At 38.7% G+C, this 18,891-nt stretch overlaps 1 protein-coding gene across 6 annotated transcripts in view; it reads left to right on the top strand.

Annotated features, from left to right (window-relative positions):
• The window catches only part of Tdrd3 (tudor domain containing 3), a 133,020-nt gene that overhangs the window by 75,716 nt on the left and 38,413 nt on the right, over positions 1–18,891 (top strand). The window lies entirely within an intron of this gene.

The raw sequence follows: 18,891 nt of genomic DNA, 5'->3' as shown, positions 1-18,891 counted from the left end.
TACACAAACTATATATGCAAATATATGTGCTTATATTTATATATGTAGTTTATATACATATATTTATATATAGTATATAAATTATAGAAAAGACGTTTTGAAAATGTTTGAAAAAATGAGTGTTTGATATACATAGCTTGTAGAGATAACACAGGAGAGCAGTGTTTATTGGTATGAGACTGTCACCTTAGTTTCTATTACTGTGTAACCAATGACTGGACAGTCTGCAGCTAAGGTTTCAGTTGAATTTGTGAGCTAAGCTGGTGTCCAGGTTCCTCTCATGGGCTCATGTGCTGTAAGCTGTGAAATCAGTTCCGGACATGGGCTAGACTGGTTGATGTTTTATTTTTGCTTCTTATTCCTGGGACTGCTATCAGCTCCTTCAAACAGTCTTCACGTTGCCACATGAACAATGTAAAGAGGTTTTGCTTCTAAAAAGTCTGCTGCCTCCTCACACCTCTGTGTTTCCTGGCTGACTTCTCAGTATCCTAAGCCTTGCATTCCTTAAGGACCCCATTCAAACCTCTGTTGATCATTTCTTCTCGGATTCCTGAATTTGCGTTCTAAGGTGTCTCCTAAATCATGACTTTGACTTCATATTTCCTTTTAGTGGGATTGAGTATGTAATTCATCTGTGATTTGGCATATGGAAATGAAATATTATTGTAGTTTATAACTATGCCAGATCATATCTGATTATCATATTATGATAGTTTCTGCTAAGCGCTCTTATTTTGTGTATTTTAAAGTTTATATTAAATAGATGATAACATTCACTAAGTAAATAATTAAATCCTCTTTAATAAGCATTTCTAAGCTCCAAAGTTGAATTATTGTTTTGTCTCATAAATGGCAGTACATTTTCAGACATATTCGTAATCTGTAATAATGTTTAGACTTTTGTTTGAAAACTGTATTGTCAGAACAAGGTCAACTAGTTCTTTGAGTGGGTTGCTTTAATCAGGCTGACATGGAGTCACTGCTGGTTTTCTGTTGATTTCATCAACTGCAGCTTCTGTCCCAGGCTCTAATGATATGACACCATCCAGAAGAGACCCATGTTTCCACACATAAGTGTAACAGTTGTACAATAAATGAGTACATTCACAGAAGTCATCGCGCTTAGAAATTTCCTCTGTTCTCTTGGCTGTGAGTTCATGGATACTGTGAAGACTGTAGGATTGATGAGAGAGTTTGATTTGTGCTTGTTCTCAAGTGTGTTTTTTTAAACATAATGTTTTGTTATTCTTTTTTTTTGTTTGTTTGTTAATATACTTCACTAAGTGACAACATTCTTAACTGCTCTGAAGTTTATAGGAAAGAGCAGTTGAGACCAGTGTCTGAACTGGTGTTTAGATGATTTTACAATTTCATTGTTTCCTTTTAATTGGAGTCAAAGCCTAGAATATATTACATGGATTATATTCTAATATGATATTGTCACTGATGGTAGAGATGTTAAACGTTTTTCTAAGGAACATCTAGAAACCTTTTCAGGATAGTCTTCATAACATATAATGGACAGATAAGCTTCTGAAAGTTGTTATGAGCCCATGGCTTGGCTTAGGTTTATATCAGCATTGGTATTGGGTCTTTATAGAGGTGTATAGATTCAGAGCTTCCAGAAATGTTTGTGACTAGGAGGCATAGCTCTGTGATCAGCACTTGCTCAGTATATGTGAGGCCCTGATTTTCAATAATACACAAACTTGCACATATCACACACACACACACACACACACACACACACGTGCATGTGCATATACATGTACATATAACACACACCTCACACCCATATATACATGCACTTATGTGCATGTCACACATATATGCACGTGCATGCACACATTCTCACACAAACAATCCTAATATTATCATTGAATGCCAGAGTTTTCTTTAGCATCTGTGTTTTGATTCTGTTTACTTCAAGGTATCTCAGGATTTTGTTTAGTTTTAGGATTCCCAAAAGTCAATGGTTGGCTTAGCAAGTGTCTTCATTTAGTTTCCAGAGCTGTGATGAACACCATGGCCACAAGCAACTTAGGAAGAAAGGGTCTGTTTCAGCTTAGTGTTCACAGTCTACCTTGAAAGGAAATCACAGCAGGAAGTCAATGTATGACCCTGTAGACAGGAACTGAAGCAGGACCATAGAGGAGTGCTGTCTCCTGACTGGTTCCTGTGGCTTGCTCGGCCTGCTTTCTATATAGGATCTCCTGCACATTTCCGGCACTGCCCACAGTGAGGTGGGCCCTCCCATAGCAACCACTGACCAAGGAATACCTCACAGGCTCTCCTGCAGGCCAGCTTGGTTCCCAGGGGGAGGAGCTGACAAGCTGATGCACAGCAGGCCACTTTTGGATGGACTTCTTGTGTCATGTTGGTTATGCACTTCTACACTGAAATTGTAAGACCCAAAAATGCTGTAAAATATGGATCGTTTTGTGTTATGACATCATGCTGGAAAGGGGGAAATTTCATATCTGACCTTATATGGCAGATAACAGTCAAAATGTAGCCATTTTAATATTCTTTCCTTGTTTAGTGCATTATTATGTGCCAGGAGGACTTTCTGGTCTGGTCCAGTCTGTTTGGAGTTCTGTAGGCTTCTTGTATGTTCACGGACATCTCTTTCTCTAGGTTAGGGAAGTTTTCTTCTATAATTTTGTCGAAGATATTTACTGGCCCATTAAGTTGGGAGTCTTAGCTCTCTTCTATACCTATAATCCTTAGGTTTGGTCTTCTCATTGTGTTCTGGAGTTCCTGGATGTTTTGGGTTACAAGCTTTATGCATTTTTCATTTTCTTTGACTGTTGCGTCAATGTTGTCTATGGTATCTTCAGCACCTGAGGTTGTTCCTTCTATCTCTTGTATTCTGTTGCTGATGCTTGCATCTATGACTTCTGAATTCTTTCCAAGGTTTTCTATCTGCAGAGATGTCTCATTTTGTGATTTCTTTATTGTTTCTACTTCCACTTTTAGATCCTGGATGGTTTTGTTCAGTTCTTTCACTTGTTTGTTTGTGTTTCCCTGTAATTCTTTAAGGGATTTTTATGTTTCTTCTTTAAGGGCTTCTATCTGTTGACCCATGAGCTCCTGTGTTTCTTTAAGGGAGTTATTTAAGTCCTTCTTGAAGCCCTCTATCAGTATCATGAGATGTGATTTTAATTCCAATTCTTGCTTTTAGTCTGTAGTCCAACTCCCCAACAATGCTCAGCAGCAGCTGTGGATGGAAGTCCAAGGATCTAGCAGTTGTTCAGTCCCATGAGGCAAGCAGGCAAAGAAGAGTGAGTCTAGTTTGGGATTTTCAAGAATATATATTTAGGGAGAATGTTGATTTTGAGAGAATAAAATTATTGTGGTCTTGGCCCTGGAAAACATACTCAGTTCAGAAGAAGAGTTCGTGTAAATAGTTTTAGAAAGTATTGGAGTGGTTTCATTTATTCAGTCCACATATTAATTGGGGCTTACTATGCACTAGACACTGTTAGAGGAGAAGGGTAGCAAACCAGAGACACGTCTGAGCTCTTAGGCTGCGAGGGCAGCAGGTGAGCCATGCAGCTCTGCTCTGTCGCTGCTGCTGTGCACGTGAAGGAATCTGACTTCATCCCAAGGCTTGCTGAGATGGTTTTGTTCAGTTTTTTCACTTGTTTGTTTGTGTTTTCCTGTAATTCTTTAAGGGATTTTTGTGTTTCTTTCAAAACGGATTCTGGGCCGAGAGCTGAGGAGATGGCAGACGGAAAGACCTAGAACGTGTGCACACACTGCAGGGGTGTGGGCAGTCATCCGTTACTGAGGCTGCCTGGAACAAGGCCCCTCATTTCCCTCAGAGTACAAAGTTCTGTGCTAGAAACAGCAATTACGTTCTCCTCAGTATTTCAGTGTTTACTATGGAATTGTGACATATCCTTATTCTTATGATGTTTGGAGAGAAGGAAGAGTCAACCAAGTTTTCCCAAAAGATGTGTTCTCATTTTACAGGGATTTGTTCACACAGTCCTTTTTTTTTTTTTTAAAGTATCTCTGGCAAAAATAATTTCATGATAATTCAGAGTTATCTTGTGAAGATAACTCATTTTTATTAGTGATTTAGAGCTAGTAGCTTGACTGTGTAGGAACCTGGTGGACTGGTTCCATCCAGCTGTGTACTGAGATTTACTTGACCTGGTCAGCTACCTGGACTTCGCCATTTATAATACGGAGTATTACTGTAACTGTAGCCTGAAGTACATTTACGTGTTTTTGACATATAGAGGGACATTCTCTAGATTGAACTATTTATTTATTCACATCTGCAGGCAATACCAGCATGATGTACATTTTAAGCCTGGCCCTGGCTGGACTGTGGGTGGGACTGCTGTCTGCTGCATTTTCTCAGAATTTTCATGATTCATCAAGTCATAGTAACAATGATATGCTTTATAACTTCCTAATTAAGGAAGTTTTGGAAATTAAAATTTTAATAAATATGTTCATTTTGAACTTGGTGTTCATTTTAATATGTATCATACCTTTGATGGAATTTTTTGAGCCTTAGAAAGCAATGTATGTTTTTGAATAATTAATAAAGGCCTTATCAGATTAAAAGAAATGCTAATTTATGTGTAATCACTTTTCTGGATTTGGCATCTTTATTTAGCATAAATGAGTATCAGTTTGGAGATTTTGGAACACAGTACTTTTCCTTTTGAAAGCAGTATCGGTGATGTTTTTAGTTAGACATGAGATGGCTGTGTGTGTCCTCTCCTTGGAGTGCTCTCCCCTGCGTGTTCTACATTTGTCATCCTGTAGGACTCAAGGAAAATACAAAGCAGAAGTTCTGCTAGTCTTAGCATAATAATCTATTTCCTTTGAGGCTTCGGTTAATTTAGGTTACATTAGTTTCTACATGAGTGTATTGTTGTTCACCTCTTCCCATTATAAATAGCTACCACAAGATAGAGGGTTGTGGTTCTGTCCTGTGCCTTGTGTATAGTGACCAGAACAGTGCTGACACCGTCTGCTTCAGCGTTCACTAACTACCATGAGTTAAAGAAGTAATGAGCTAAGCATCAGTGTGCTACTTTTCATCAGAACTCTGCTCAGGGATAGCACTAGATTGCGCCTGACGATAGTTATAATTCCACATGCCCTTATGCATTTTGCAGTTAAGTTTTCCTAATTCTGTGATAAGGGTTACTTCTTTGATGAAGAAACTGAGGGGCTTGTGAGTTTGTCAGAGACAAGACTAGGAAGCCAGGAGAAGGTAGTTAGTTGGTTTGCAGCTCAGCTCTTTCTGTGCACAGGAGAGCCGCATTGGACACTTATTTTGTATGTATGCTATACTAGTCTTCCCTATAATCATTTGTACACAGTCTGAATGTGCTCCAGTGTGCTTCAATAGACTGTTCACCTTCAGAAGGTAGAACACAAGGTGGCACTTTCTCTTTTACCCTTAGCTTAACAGAGGTGAAAGCATTAAACAGGTAATTTAAACTTAGGGGTTTGTCTCACTTCTGATGTTGTCAGTAATTCTTTGAGCAAACATTTACTGAATGGCTCCAGTTTGCTTGAATCTATGGTTGTGAAACACTAGAGGAAATAACTCTGAGTAAGACCAAGACAGACCCACGATCAGCCTGGTTATGGTGTAAAAATATTTCCTATAATCTCTGTTAAAAATATAAACATACATATATATATATATATATATATATATATATATATATATATATGCATTTTTATGTACACAAGAGTATATAATGTGTGTGTTCTATTATCCTCAAATTGATAGTCATTTATATTAAATAAAACTACCCAATATATATTCCTAAATGTAAATCAATCTGCTCAGTCCATGTGTATGTATGTATGTATGTATGTATGTATGTATGTATGTTACAACAATTTAAGAGGCCATGAATTTGAGATTCAAGTGAGGGTACATTAGTGTGGATGGAAGGAAAAAAGGAAAAAGAAAATTATGTAATTATATTTTAATTTTGAAAAATAAAAGTAAGTTATATTTCAAAGTTTGAGGGGTAATAAAAGCTTTTATAATAAAAATGTATCAGAATAAAAGAATAAAAAAGCTTGTAGCACTGAACTGAATGAGCTGCTGTGTGCACTGACGTGAAAGGTGTTGTGGAACGCTGCTAATCTCAGAGTAGGCTGCAGCTCCTGAGTGTGAGAGTGTTGTTGGGCATGGAAGTTTGCAGTTCCTGTGCATTATATTAAAAAGTAGCATCTGAGACATCAGCAGCTGCTGTGTGTGGGTAGCGTTACTCTACACGGTCATGTCTCTAGTGATAGACTAGTGAGGGTTTTCAGTCTGAAAATGTATATGGATTTTTATATAAACTCTTTATATTTTAGTGAAAAACAGTCTGAGAGTATAACTTTTATTTTCTAATGCATCTGAATATTCTCTTTTATAACATTGCAGTAAAGTTTTTAATAAAGCATTCTTCCTACTTAAACAGAACAAGCAAAAAAGTAAATTTAATATTCTAAGTAATGGTGGGCATTTGTGGCAGTTCTGTGCCTGTGGGTCATGAACCCTGAAAGACTATAGTACAACATAGCTATGTACACTATGATTCATAATAGTAGCACAATTACAGTTATGAACTAGCAATGAAAGCAGTTTATGTCTGGGGGGTCATCACCACAACATAAGGAATATTAAAGGGTCACAGCATTAGGAAGGTTGAGAACCACTGGTGTAAAAAGACATGCGCTTCTCACTGAAGTACAGTGAGATTATTTCCTGGATATTAATGTATAAACTTATTTACACAAATATAGATAATGATCGCAAGAACATTTACTGAGAGTTTATTAAAGATATACTATTCTAAATATTTTATAGACATTTGAAGTACATATTTATTTGTGTATTTATTGATTTTAAGATGAGACTAAGACAAGTTAAATATCTTCCCTAATGGGATGTAGTGGCTGGCTGGCCTGTGATACACTCCTCCGTACTGTGCTATCTCTATGTGCTGATTTTTAAATAGCCCAGTTTCTTCCAGTGACTTTAGTTTTTCTGCTCAAATGTAAAATGTTGATGATTATAGGGTACCCTTTAGCAGTCCTGACAACCAGATGTTTTTCAGGCATCCAAGGATTACTAGGGGCTTTTGCACTTTCTGAACCTTATTACAGTGAGCAATAACTATCTCATTGGCTGCTTTCTGTTTAGCGTTTCTGCGGATGCATACAGTGGTATACAGAGAAGCCACAGGCTTTAGATGCAGTAAGTGTAGCTCAAGATTCCATACTTTCTAGGTGGGATTTTAGTTGAGGTACAGTACTTTGAATCTTCACTTATAAAATAAGGATAGTAATACTGTGTTTTCAATATACAGGTTAAGTAGTAGGTGCACAGATTCAGTTTTTTAAAAAATTACTTTTATTAAAAATAGTTATTATATTTCTCATATAGCTTATCATGATTATGGTTTTCACCCCCCTATATATGAGATAAGATAAAGCAAAGCTAACACATCAGAATTGTACAGACAAACAGAAGGAAAGGAACACAGGAAAGAGACCCACTCCATGGCACACACAGGATCCCATAAGAATACTGACCTGCAAATACTGACCTCCGTTGTATATATGCAAAGGACCCAAAGAGCTAAACGGGAAACCAAAACAAGAGAATAAAGTTAAAGCTAATGTTTTTAGATGACAGGGATACCTGGCATGCCATCCGGAGACAAGGAGCCTCCAAAGCTGCCACAGAGCTCTGTTTTCTGTTGCCACCTGACGCTGGGCATGGAGCCTGCCCTGAGAGTGAGACTCCCTGAGGAGAAACTAAGTTTTCATTTGCACATGGTTGTCAGTTGGAGTTTTCTTCAGAATTAGGAATGGGTCAGTGTGTCCACTTCTTACATTCTGGGACCCAAACTGGTGAAGAGCCCTTTAGGCCCGCGCATGCCGCCTCAGTCTTGGGTTCATGTGGGCCTCATTCAGGTTGCTGTAGAGGTTTTCTCTGCTGTTCCTATGGCTCTTACGCTCCTTCAGCATCCACATCCACAGGTTCCCTGAGACCCGAGGGGATTTCACAGACACCCCCAAGGGCAGAAGAAGGTAAAATACCTCTTCCAAGGTATTTTACGTTCTTCATAGTGTCTGGATGTGGGTCTCTGTATTTATTCCTATCTGCTGCAGGAGGAAGCGTCTCTGATGGCTGAGCAAGACACTGATCCTGAGTATGGCAGAATGTCATTAGACGTCATTGTAGGGCTTTGGGTTTTTTGTTTGTTTGTTTTGTTTTTTTGTTTTTGTTATTTTAAAAAAGACTTGTACATTTGGTTTTACACTAGTTCCCTGGCCTGTCAAGTCTCAGGTTCTTGGACGCCCAAGCATTATTGGGTATTATGGATGCCAACTTGTAGAATGTCCCTTAAGTCAAATTAGATTTTGGTTGGTTATTCTTACAAATGAGTGCTACCATTGCACTAGCATATTTTACATACAGGACATGTGTTAGATCAGAGGGTTTGAGACTGGGTTGGTGTTTACATTTCTCCTTTGGGAGCCTACAGAGTATATTCCTATACCACACACACACTAGCAAATATGACGAAGGCTCTGTGTGGTCACCAGTTCAATGTTGCCATGCTTAATGACTTGTGATGATATTGTCTTCAGCAGTGGAGTCTGGCTGATTAATTGTGGAGGCCAGCCTATAGTGTTGGCAACAGCCTGGTTTTTGTTTTTTAGGGGGCTGAGGGAGGGGTGTTCACATGGGATCCCTTGGGTAATAATTCAGTTAGTTGTAATTGTACTGGATGGTTCACTTAGTGATGAGCTGTCTGGGCCATGCTGCCTTCCCCGTCATTCCATTTGTATCAACTTCATGTGTGTATATGTATTTTAGGAGGCTTCTACTGTAATATGCTTGCACATTACCCCACACATAACTTGTAATCATAGCTCTCCTCTTTGGATTCCCTCCCTGGTCACCTTCAATTCATTTATATGGTGAATTATTCATTTTTTTTTTAAATCTATTGAACCATCCTGGCATCTCTGGGATGAAGCCTCGTTGATCATGGTGGATGATATTTTTGATGTGTTTTTAAATTCAGTTTGCAAATATTTTATTTAGAATTTTTTCATCTATGTTCATAGAGGATTTGGTGTATAATCTATTTCTTTGTTGGGTCTGATGAATTGGGCAATGTTCCTTCTGTTTTATTTTGTAGATAGTTGAAGGAGTTTGGGCTTTACCCCTAGAATTCTTCACTGAAATCATTGGCCTGGGGTTTTTGTTGTTGTTATTGTTTCCTTGTTTAGAGATTTTTTATGAATATTTCTATTTTACTAGAGGTTATATGTGTGTTTAACCTTATCTGGTTTGGATTTAACTTTGATAAATGGTTTTATTGAGCAAATTATCCATTTCTTGTAGAAATTTTGAATTTGATGGAGTATGGGTTTTTAAAGCCTCTGGATTTCCTCAGTCTGCTGTTCTGATCCTTTTTGTCTTTAATTTTGCTAGTCATTAAGTCTCTGTATTTTTTTTTAATTTTTATTTCTTGTTTAAAGATTTCAACCCTGTGTTTATTTGTTTTTGCCTTCTACTCCTTTTGGGTGTTGTATCCTCTTGCTCTAGAGCTTTCAGATATGCCATGTAGTTGGTAGCGTATGATCATTCCGTTTTCTTTTCTTTAATGTAGGCCCTAGTGGTGTGGACTTGTCACTTAGAATAGCCTCCTTTTGTCCCATAAGTTTGGGTGTGTTCTGTATTCATTTCATTTGATAAAAGAAAGTTTTAAAATTTCTTTCTTAGTTTTAGTCGTGACTCATCTTTCATTCAGTAGTGAGTTGTTAGATTTCTGTGGGTTCATAACCTTTTTCTTGTTTCTGATATACAGATTTAATTTTTAGTGTTCAAATAGGATGCAGGGGGTTATTGCAGTTTTCTTGTTTCTGTTGCGTCTTATATCTGTTTTGTTTTTTTTTGTTGTTGTTGTTGTTTTATTTTGTTTTGTTTTTTGGATTTGGTTTTTTTTGAGACAGGGTTTCTCTGTAAAGCCCTGGCTGTCCTGGAACTCACTCTGTAGACCAGGCTGGCCTCGAACTCAGAAATCTGCCTGCCTCTGCCTCCCAGAGTGCTGGGATTACAGGCGTGCGCCACCACCGCCCGGCTTTCTGTTGTTAAAATGCGTGCTGATTCTTATTTGATACAGCCAGGCATACCTCTTGTTCATTGTTTCCTTCTTTTGAAAATGCTGTCTTGTTTAGGGGCCATAGATCAGTGTTGCTATGTTTAACAAATACCAGAAATCTTCATTCAGTTCTGAGAAGAAAGTATATTCTTTTGTATTTGGGTGAAAAGTTCTGTACATATCTGTTATGTCCATTTGGTTTAGTATATCAGATGGCTCCAGAATTATCAGTTTAGACTGTATTACCTATCTTTTACTAACATTTGGGTATTGAAGTCACCTACTCTTACTGTGTCTTAACTTAAACTGTAGTAGTCTTTCTTTAATTAACTTGGGTGCTCTTGTGTTTGGTGAAGTTAAAAATTGCAGTGTCCTCCTCATGGATTTTTCTTTTTGTTGAGTATGTAGGTTCTTCTCTAACTCTTTTGATTAGGTTTGGTTTGAAGTCTATTTTGTCAGATATTAAAATGGCTACATTATGGGTCCATTTCCTTAAACTGTCTTTTTCCATCCTTTTCCCTTAAAGTGATGTCTATTTTTGATGTTAAAGTTTCTTGAATGCAACCAAAGGATGGATCCTGGTTTTGTATCCATTCTGTTAGTCTGTGTTTTTTCTTTGGTTCAGAATGAACCAGTGTAACTCTGACATTGCTGCTGTGTTTCCCCACCTCTTCTTTTAATTTGCAGACCTGGAGTTATTTATTTCTTGTTTTTCCTTGGACATGATTGACCTTTGACAATTGAAAATTTTCTTCTAATGCTTTCTGTAGATCTAGTTTTATAGACGTATTTATTTTTATCATGTATTGATTCTCCTTCCTCAGTTTTTGTCATTGAAAGGTTTTTTTGAATATAGCTTTGTGGCCTGGCAACTGTGGTTTTATAGTGTCTTTAGAATATCTGTCCAGGATCTTCTGGGCTTTAGAGATTCCATAGAGAAATCAGGTGTTCCTCTTATGCCTTTATATGTCACATGGTCTTTTCCCCTTTTAGTTTTTAGTATTCTTTCATTTTTTTCTACATTTACTGTTTTGATTATTATGTGTTATGGTAAATTTCTTTTCTGGTCTAGTCTATTTGATATTTTGTATTCTTAAGCCCCTTATTCATTAGGTTTGAAAATTTTTCTTGTATTGTTGAAAACATTTTTTGTGTGTATGAACTAGGTTTCTTCTTGTATTTCGGTTATTCTTACATTTAGTCTTATCATAGTGTTCCAGATATCCTGGATGTTTTGTGCTGGAGTCTTTTAAATTTGTCATTTCTTGAAATGGGGTATCCATTTCTTCATTATCCCTTTGCTGTCTCAGATTCTTTCATCCTGTGTATCGTGTGGGTGAGGTTTGCCTCTGTGGCTCTTGTTTGTATTCCTAAAGTTTCCATTTCCAGTTTTCTCCCAGATTGGGTTTTCTTTTGTTGATTCTATTTTCACTTTGAGGTCTTGAATTGTTATACTCATTTCCTTCTGCTTTTGTTTGTTTCTTAGATTTCTTTAAGGATTTTCTCATGCTTCAGTTCCCAGGGCCTAGTGTTATGGTTTTGCTGGCCTCCAGCTGAGGCACAGTAGCCTGGCCTTCATTACTCATGTTTTTGTGTGTGTCTAGGCATCTGTGTGTGGGAAGATTGTAATTCTAGGTGCTGACATTTTGTTCCTTGGTTTCTGTTGCTCTCTCTGTTTCTTAGAGTGTAATGGCTTAGTGTTGCCTGGTAGGAACTTCTGGGATCCTGAGAGGTGTGGCCTCTGTGGGTTTGGGATAAAAATTGTTCCTGGTTAGTGAGAGCTGACGCTCAAGAATGTAGATGGGGGAAATGTGAGGAAAGCGGGGTGTTCCATGAGGATATACTTAGTCCCTGGGAATGGAATCAGAGAGAGCGGAGGGGCCATAACAGGCAGTCTCCTGCAGAGCTGATGGTGAGTCCAGAGGATTGGATGTAGAGAAGAGGGAGTAATTAATCTTCAGTGAAGCTCCCTGCTTCTGGCCTGAGTGGCCTGTGGGTTCCCAGGCAGTTCCTTCTAGACTTGTGGACTGGGGTAACAGGATGTGTTGGGAAGAAGGTTAGAGCAGATCTGCTAGATGCACCAGAGTGGGAGGCAGACAGTAGGGGAGGCTACAGTTGTCAGTTACAGAGCTGGTGATGACACTGCAAGATTGGATTTAGAGGGATAGAGTGAGGGGTGAAATTAGCCTGCCTCTTCCCCTGGCCTGTGTGGCCTGTAAGTTCTCTGGGAATGCCTGCTGGACTTGGGAGCTGGCATACAGCAACCAGTGTGGAGGGGAAGATCTGTGTGATCCAAGGAACACAGGAGGGGATGCGAGGCTGCAGCAGTGCTCCACTTCAGAGCTGGAGATGAGACTGGGGCAAAGGGAAAGAGCTCCAGTTAGCCTATCTGCTCAGCTGGCTAGAGATCACAGAGTCAGATGCTAATGGATATTCAAACATTACCTTAAAAGGAAGGTGCAGCTACCACTGGAGATTGAATATTTTGCAAAGAAGTATTCATACTGTAAGATGACTGTTAATGCAGCATCCTTAATACTGATGGAAGTAGTTGATTTTTGGTGATAGTTTCTTTCTGTGTGACTCTTGAATTTAATATAGTGCTGGAACCATTTTAGTTGTTACAAACACACATTTTGGAATCCATGGCCTGGTATATTTACTTCATTTCATGCTAAATCACAGCAACACTCCTTGATACCTTTTCTTTCTTTTTGAGCTATTATTGTGTTCATGGTTTGTCTATTTTATAATATTATTCATCATATTCTGCTAAGCTTTCCTGTATTCTGCTATGTAATCTTCAGTGTTCCATGTATTTTCATGAAGATTCCATTTTTAATCAGAAGCATTAAGATAGTAAAAAAAAAAATCCTCAACTGCTTCTGCTTTTTGGTATTATTTACTTTTGGCTAAGTTTTAAAAGCTCATGAATTTATTCTTTCTTATACATTTGTATTACTGGAACGGTTATAGATTTAGCGTCCGGTGCTGTCTGGAGTGTTGCAGTTTGGAGTCCTGATTCTCTGTAAAAGTGGCAGAAAGGACCTGGATTCTGACTATAAGACTGAAGCCACATAAGGGACGGAATGACATGGTTCCCTCCCCTGATGGTTGCTGTGGGTGTAAGGGTTGTTTATATAACAATGTAAATATTTTTGAGGAATGTCTTCTCTGCCAAGGTTCCATGATAGTCAGAGACAGCTAAGTCTGGGAGGTGAGGGTGTGTCTAATGTATCAGCAAAATGGTAGAATGCTGTGACCTTCAGGACAGCCCTTAAGACTGTGGGAACCCTGAAAACATGAGTTCTGGAATATATTATTTCTCAACTATGCAAAATGTAAGTAGGCAATATGAATTGCGTAAGGGGCTTCACGGATCTAAAGGAACAGAGTTAGCTACACTAAGAGACAGCTTGTTATAAAGATGCTAAGGAAGGACATAAAGAGATTTAGGGAGTAGTGATCTAAAGGCAAGAATTCCACCCAACTAAGTTTTTTTTGTTCATGCTTATAAAGGCAGACTGAGTTCAAGGTCAGCCTGAGACAGAGCAAATTTTGGTTGGAATGGTAATCTCAGGGCTAGATCCAACCCAGCCAAGTTTACAAAGGCAGGCAGATCTCTGAATTCTTTTGCAATGTTAAAGGAAAATATACTTTTGCTGCTTTTCCTACTAGTCAGTAGACTAAAGTCATGAAATGCTGATTCCTGGGATGACCAAAAGGGAGCCTGAAATTAATTGATATGTAAATTGAAAACTGGTGTTTTGAGCCGAATGAAATGAGCTAGCAGAGCATGACAGCAATTGTTTTTTAGAATTTTTCCTAGTAAGAGTTGAGTTGTCTGGAAATCTCTAGAGAGCAAACACAGCTCTTCAAGTATTTTTTTCTAAAAGGATTTCTGATTTTGGTCAGAAAATCCATAGAAAACAAATGTATCTCTTGTAGAATTTTCTACTAATAGGATTTCTGGCCCTTAGTTATCAGGGAATTGCAAATCAAAACAATCCTGATGTTCCACCTCACACCAGTCAGAATGGCTAAGATAAAAAACTCAGGAGACAGCAGGGGCTAGCAAGGATGTGGAGAAAGAGGAACACTCCTCCACTGCTGGTGGGATTGCAAGATGGTAAAACTACTCTGGAAATTAGTTTGGTGTTCCTCAGAAAATTGCACATAGTATTATTAACTGAGGATTATACCCAAAAGATACTCCAACATATAACAAGGACGCATGCTCCATTGTATTCATAGTAGCCTTATTTATAATAGCCAGAAGCTGGAAAGAACCCAGATGTCATTCAACAGAAGAATGGATATAGAAAATGTGGTAATTTACACAATGGGGTACTATGCAGCTATTAAAAGCAATGACTTCATGAAATTCTTGACAGATGGATAGAACTAGAAAATATCCTCCTGAGTGAGGCAACCCAATCACAAAAGAACACACATGGTGTGTACTTGCTGATAAGTGGATATTAGCCTAAAAGCTCAGAATACCCAAGATAAAATTCACTGGCCACATGAAGCTAAAGAAGAAGGAAGATAAAAGTGTGGAGGCTTCCTCCTTTTTAGGAGGAGGAACAAAATACTCATTGGAGCAAATACAGAGACAAAGTGTGGAGCAGAGACTGAAGGAAAGGCCGTCCAGAGACTGCCCCACCTGGGGATCCATCCCATGCACAGTCACCAAACCCAGATGCTATTGTGGATGTCAAGAAATGCTTGCTGAGTTCTCTGTATATCTTGGATATAAGCCCTCTGTCGGATGTAGGGTTGGTAAAGATCTTTTCCCAATTTGTTGGTTGCCGGTTTGTCCTTTTGACAATGTCCTTTGCCTTACAGAAACTTTGTAATTTCATGAGGTCCCATTTGTCAATTCTTGATCTTAGAGCATAAGATATTAGTGTTCTGTTCAGGAAAATTTCCCCTGTGCCCATGTCCTCAAGGGTCTTCCCCAGTTTCTTTTCTATTAGTTTCAGTGTGTCTGGTTTTATGTGGAAGGTCTTGATCCACCTGGACTTGAGCTTAGTACAAGGAGATAAGAATGGATCAATTTGCATTCTTCTTCATGCTGACCTCCAGTTGATCCAGCACCATTTGTTGAAAAAGCTATCTTTTTTTCCACTGGATGGTTGTAGCTCCTTTGTCAAAGATCAAGTGACCATAGGTGTGTGGGTTCATTTCTGGGTCTTTAATTTTATTCCATTGATCTACTTGCCTGTCACTGTACCAATGTCCAAGATATACAAAGAACTCAAGAAGTTAGACTCCAGAGAGCCACATGACCCTATTAAAATGGGGTACAGAGCTAAATAAAGAATTTTCACCTGAGGAATATTGAATGGCTGAGCAGCACCTAAAGAAATGTTCAGCATCCTTAGTCATCAGGGAAATGCAAATCAAAACAACCCTGAGATTTCACCTCACACCAGTCAGAATGGCTAAGATCAAAAACTCAGGAGACAGCAGGTGTTGGTGAGGATGTGAAGAAAGAGGAACACTCCTCCACTGCTGGTGGGATTGCAAGATGGTACAACCACTCTGGAAATCAGTCTGGAGGTTCCTCAGAAAACTGGGCATGATACTTCCGGAGGACCCTGCTATACAACTCCTGGGCATATACCCAGAGAATTCCCCAGCATATAATAATTATACATGCTCCACTATGTTCATAGCAGCCCCATTTATAATAGCTAGAAGCTGGAAAGAACCTAGATGTCCCTCGATGGAGGAATGGATCAGAAAATGTGGTGTGTGTGTGTGTGTGTGTGTGTGTGTGTGTGTGTGTATATATATATATATATATATATATATATATATATATATACATACACATACAATGGAGTACTATTCAGTCATTAAAAACAATGAATTCATGAAGTTCTTAGCCAAATGGATGGAACTGGAGAAAATCATCCTAAGTGAGGTGACCCAATCACGAAAGAACACACGTGGTATGTACTCACTGATAAGTGGATATTAGCCTAGACGCTCGGCATACCCAAGACACAATTCATGTATCAAATGATGCCCAAGAAGAAGGAAGGAGTGCCCCTAGTCCTGGAAAGGCTCATTGCAGCAGTGTAGGGGAATACCAGAACAGGGAATTGGGAAGGGGTTGATTGGGGAACAGCAGGAGGGAAGAGCACTTATGGGACTTTTGGGGGGGGGGGATCCAGGAAAGAGGAAATCATTTGAAATGTAAATAAAGAATATATTGGGGGGGGGGGGAAGAAGTGCTTGCTGACAGGAGCCTGATATATCTGTCTCCGAGAGGCTCTGCCAGAGCCTGACCAATACAGAGGGAGATGCTAGCAGCCAACCCTTGGATTGAGCAAGGACTGAAGGATCTGAAATGGTTTGCAACCCCATAGGAAGAGCTACAATATCAACCTACCAGACCACCCAGATTCCCAGGGACTAAACCACCAACCACAAAGTACACATGAAGGAACCCATAGCTCCAGCCACATACGTAGCAGAGGATGGCCTTGTAGGACACTAATGGGAGGAGGCCCTTGGTCCTGTGAAGGCTGGATGTCCCAGTGCAGTGGAACACCAGGGTGGGGTATCTGGAATGGGTGGGTGGGGGAACACCCTCATAGAAGCAGGGGGAGGTGGAAGGGATAGGAGAATTTGGGGTAGGGGACTAGGAAAGGGGATAATGTTTGAAATGTAAATAAAATATCTAATGAAAAATATAGAAATCACAAGAATTAGAGTGCTAACTGCTCTTTTAGAATGCTTCCCACAGCTTTATAGAAAGAGCTGCTTTGAGAGCTAACACAGCTCTTTTAGATTTTTTTTCCCCCTGGCTTTCTGATTTTGATTGGAAAGCCTAATGTCTTTTAGATTTTTCTAACAGGATTTCTTACTTGGTCAGAAAATCCAAGAATTTTTTTTTATTAATATTTTTATTTTCTATATTCTTTGCTTACATTCCAAATGATTTCCCCTTTCCCGGATCCCCCCTCCCCATATGTCCCATAAACCTTTTTCTCTCCAAGAATTTTTTATAGTAGCTTTTCTGACTCTGGTCAGAAAACCATGAGCTATCCAGAGAGCTTTTAGAGTTTTCCTAGCATGAGAGAGCAGAAAACTGTCTTGAACAGACTATAGACCCAAGAGCTATCTACAGAGAGCTATCTCGGGAGCCTTCGTGAGCAGAACAGAGGCTTCAGTTTGGGCCAACGATTTGAGAATTTGTTTTGAAGGCTCCCAGACACCCCTTCTCTCAGGAACCCCTCTCCAAGTGGAGGCTGGACCTTGGTATATCTCAGCATAATAATGAAAATGAAGTATATGTTCTTTATTAGTAAAATTACTTGCTTTATTTTTATCATTTATAGCCAATACTTAGAAATGACATTTTGACAGTTAAAAGGAATGACATTTCCTCTTTACCCTTATGCAGTTTTCTAAGCTTCGTTATTTATTTAAAAAAAAAAAAAGATAAGTTACCTTGGAATTTCTTGTGGATATTTGTTCTGAAGTAAACAAATTAAATTGTTACATGAGAGGCATGTAAACGCAAGAACCCCAATTGTAGACTAAAAATTTTGCTTTTCTTAGGTTTTCTTTCAAAACTGAAATCAACTAATCTCATAGCCATCAGGTCCAGTTGGGCCTTGTTTCTATGTGTTTTTGTAGCAGTTACTCTCACAGTTACCTGCTTCTAATGTCTTCTGAATATCAGTGACTCTGACTAAAATAGGTTAAGGGAAAAACAAGTCTTAAACATAGAAAGCCCAAAAGTTCATTCCCCAAATACATTTCCATATCTAGCTCGTGGCAAGTTAAATTTGATTTATTTTTGCAACAAAATTTTTTCTGAGTAAACTCTATAAGGAACCTTGCCCTATTGTGTTAATGAAGCATCCACGTTTCTGTATTATGCTACTGTGTGAAGGGTGCTTATGTGGCATACCCTGAGTGGCCATCAGAGAGCACTGCTGCTTTGGTCTCTGACATGCGTTTCTGTTGAGCATACTCACTGTGTGTGTCACCAGTCTTCTCTGATCCCTACGTCCTTATTCCTAGACAGATCCTAATGTAGGCAAGAGTCTCCAAAACAGACTAAGGGACAGAGAGATGATGCAGCAGTTGAGAGCTTGCTGGTTTTCCAGAGGACCTGAGTTCAGTCCCCAGCACTCATCAGGTGGATTTCAATTCTAGCTCTTGTAATTCTAGCTCTAGGGGATCTGGCCTGTGCACATACACATGCCATATAGCCATAAACACAAATTAAAAAAGTAAGAGAGATTTCTATATTGAATGTGATTGTTAAAAGGTAAGACATTTGAGTATGTTTATAAGATAGATACTCTTAGGGAAAGTTTCTCATAAATCTAGTTGGCAGGCATTTGAAGCCTTGGGTATTTTTATCATAATTAATAGATGGTTAGCCTGCACATAGAAACTTACCTAGAAAATAATTCATTTTACTTTAAATGTCAAGTATAGTAAATCTGCTGTGATGAGTTTTCTTTTATTTTCTTGCTCATCTTTCATTTTGAATTTCGATTTATAATCTGTAATTTAGAGTAAAACATCTTTTTTATTCTTGTTGACCTAAGCGGTTTATCTGACAATTCTTTTGCTTCTAGTAAGTGTTAGAAACATATAGCTTCATAATAAATTGGCATTTAATATCTGGAGAATCATGAAGGTAGTTTCCTTGCAATGCAGGAAATAGGCCAACCAAATGTCATTAGTGACCATC

The sequence above is a fragment of the Apodemus sylvaticus genome, chromosome 8, assembly GCF_947179515.1.
Source record: "Apodemus sylvaticus chromosome 8, mApoSyl1.1, whole genome shotgun sequence".
In the NCBI taxonomy this organism is placed as follows: Eukaryota; Metazoa; Chordata; class Mammalia; order Rodentia; family Muridae; genus Apodemus; species Apodemus sylvaticus.
This window is presented reverse-complemented; position numbering and strand designations above follow the sequence as displayed.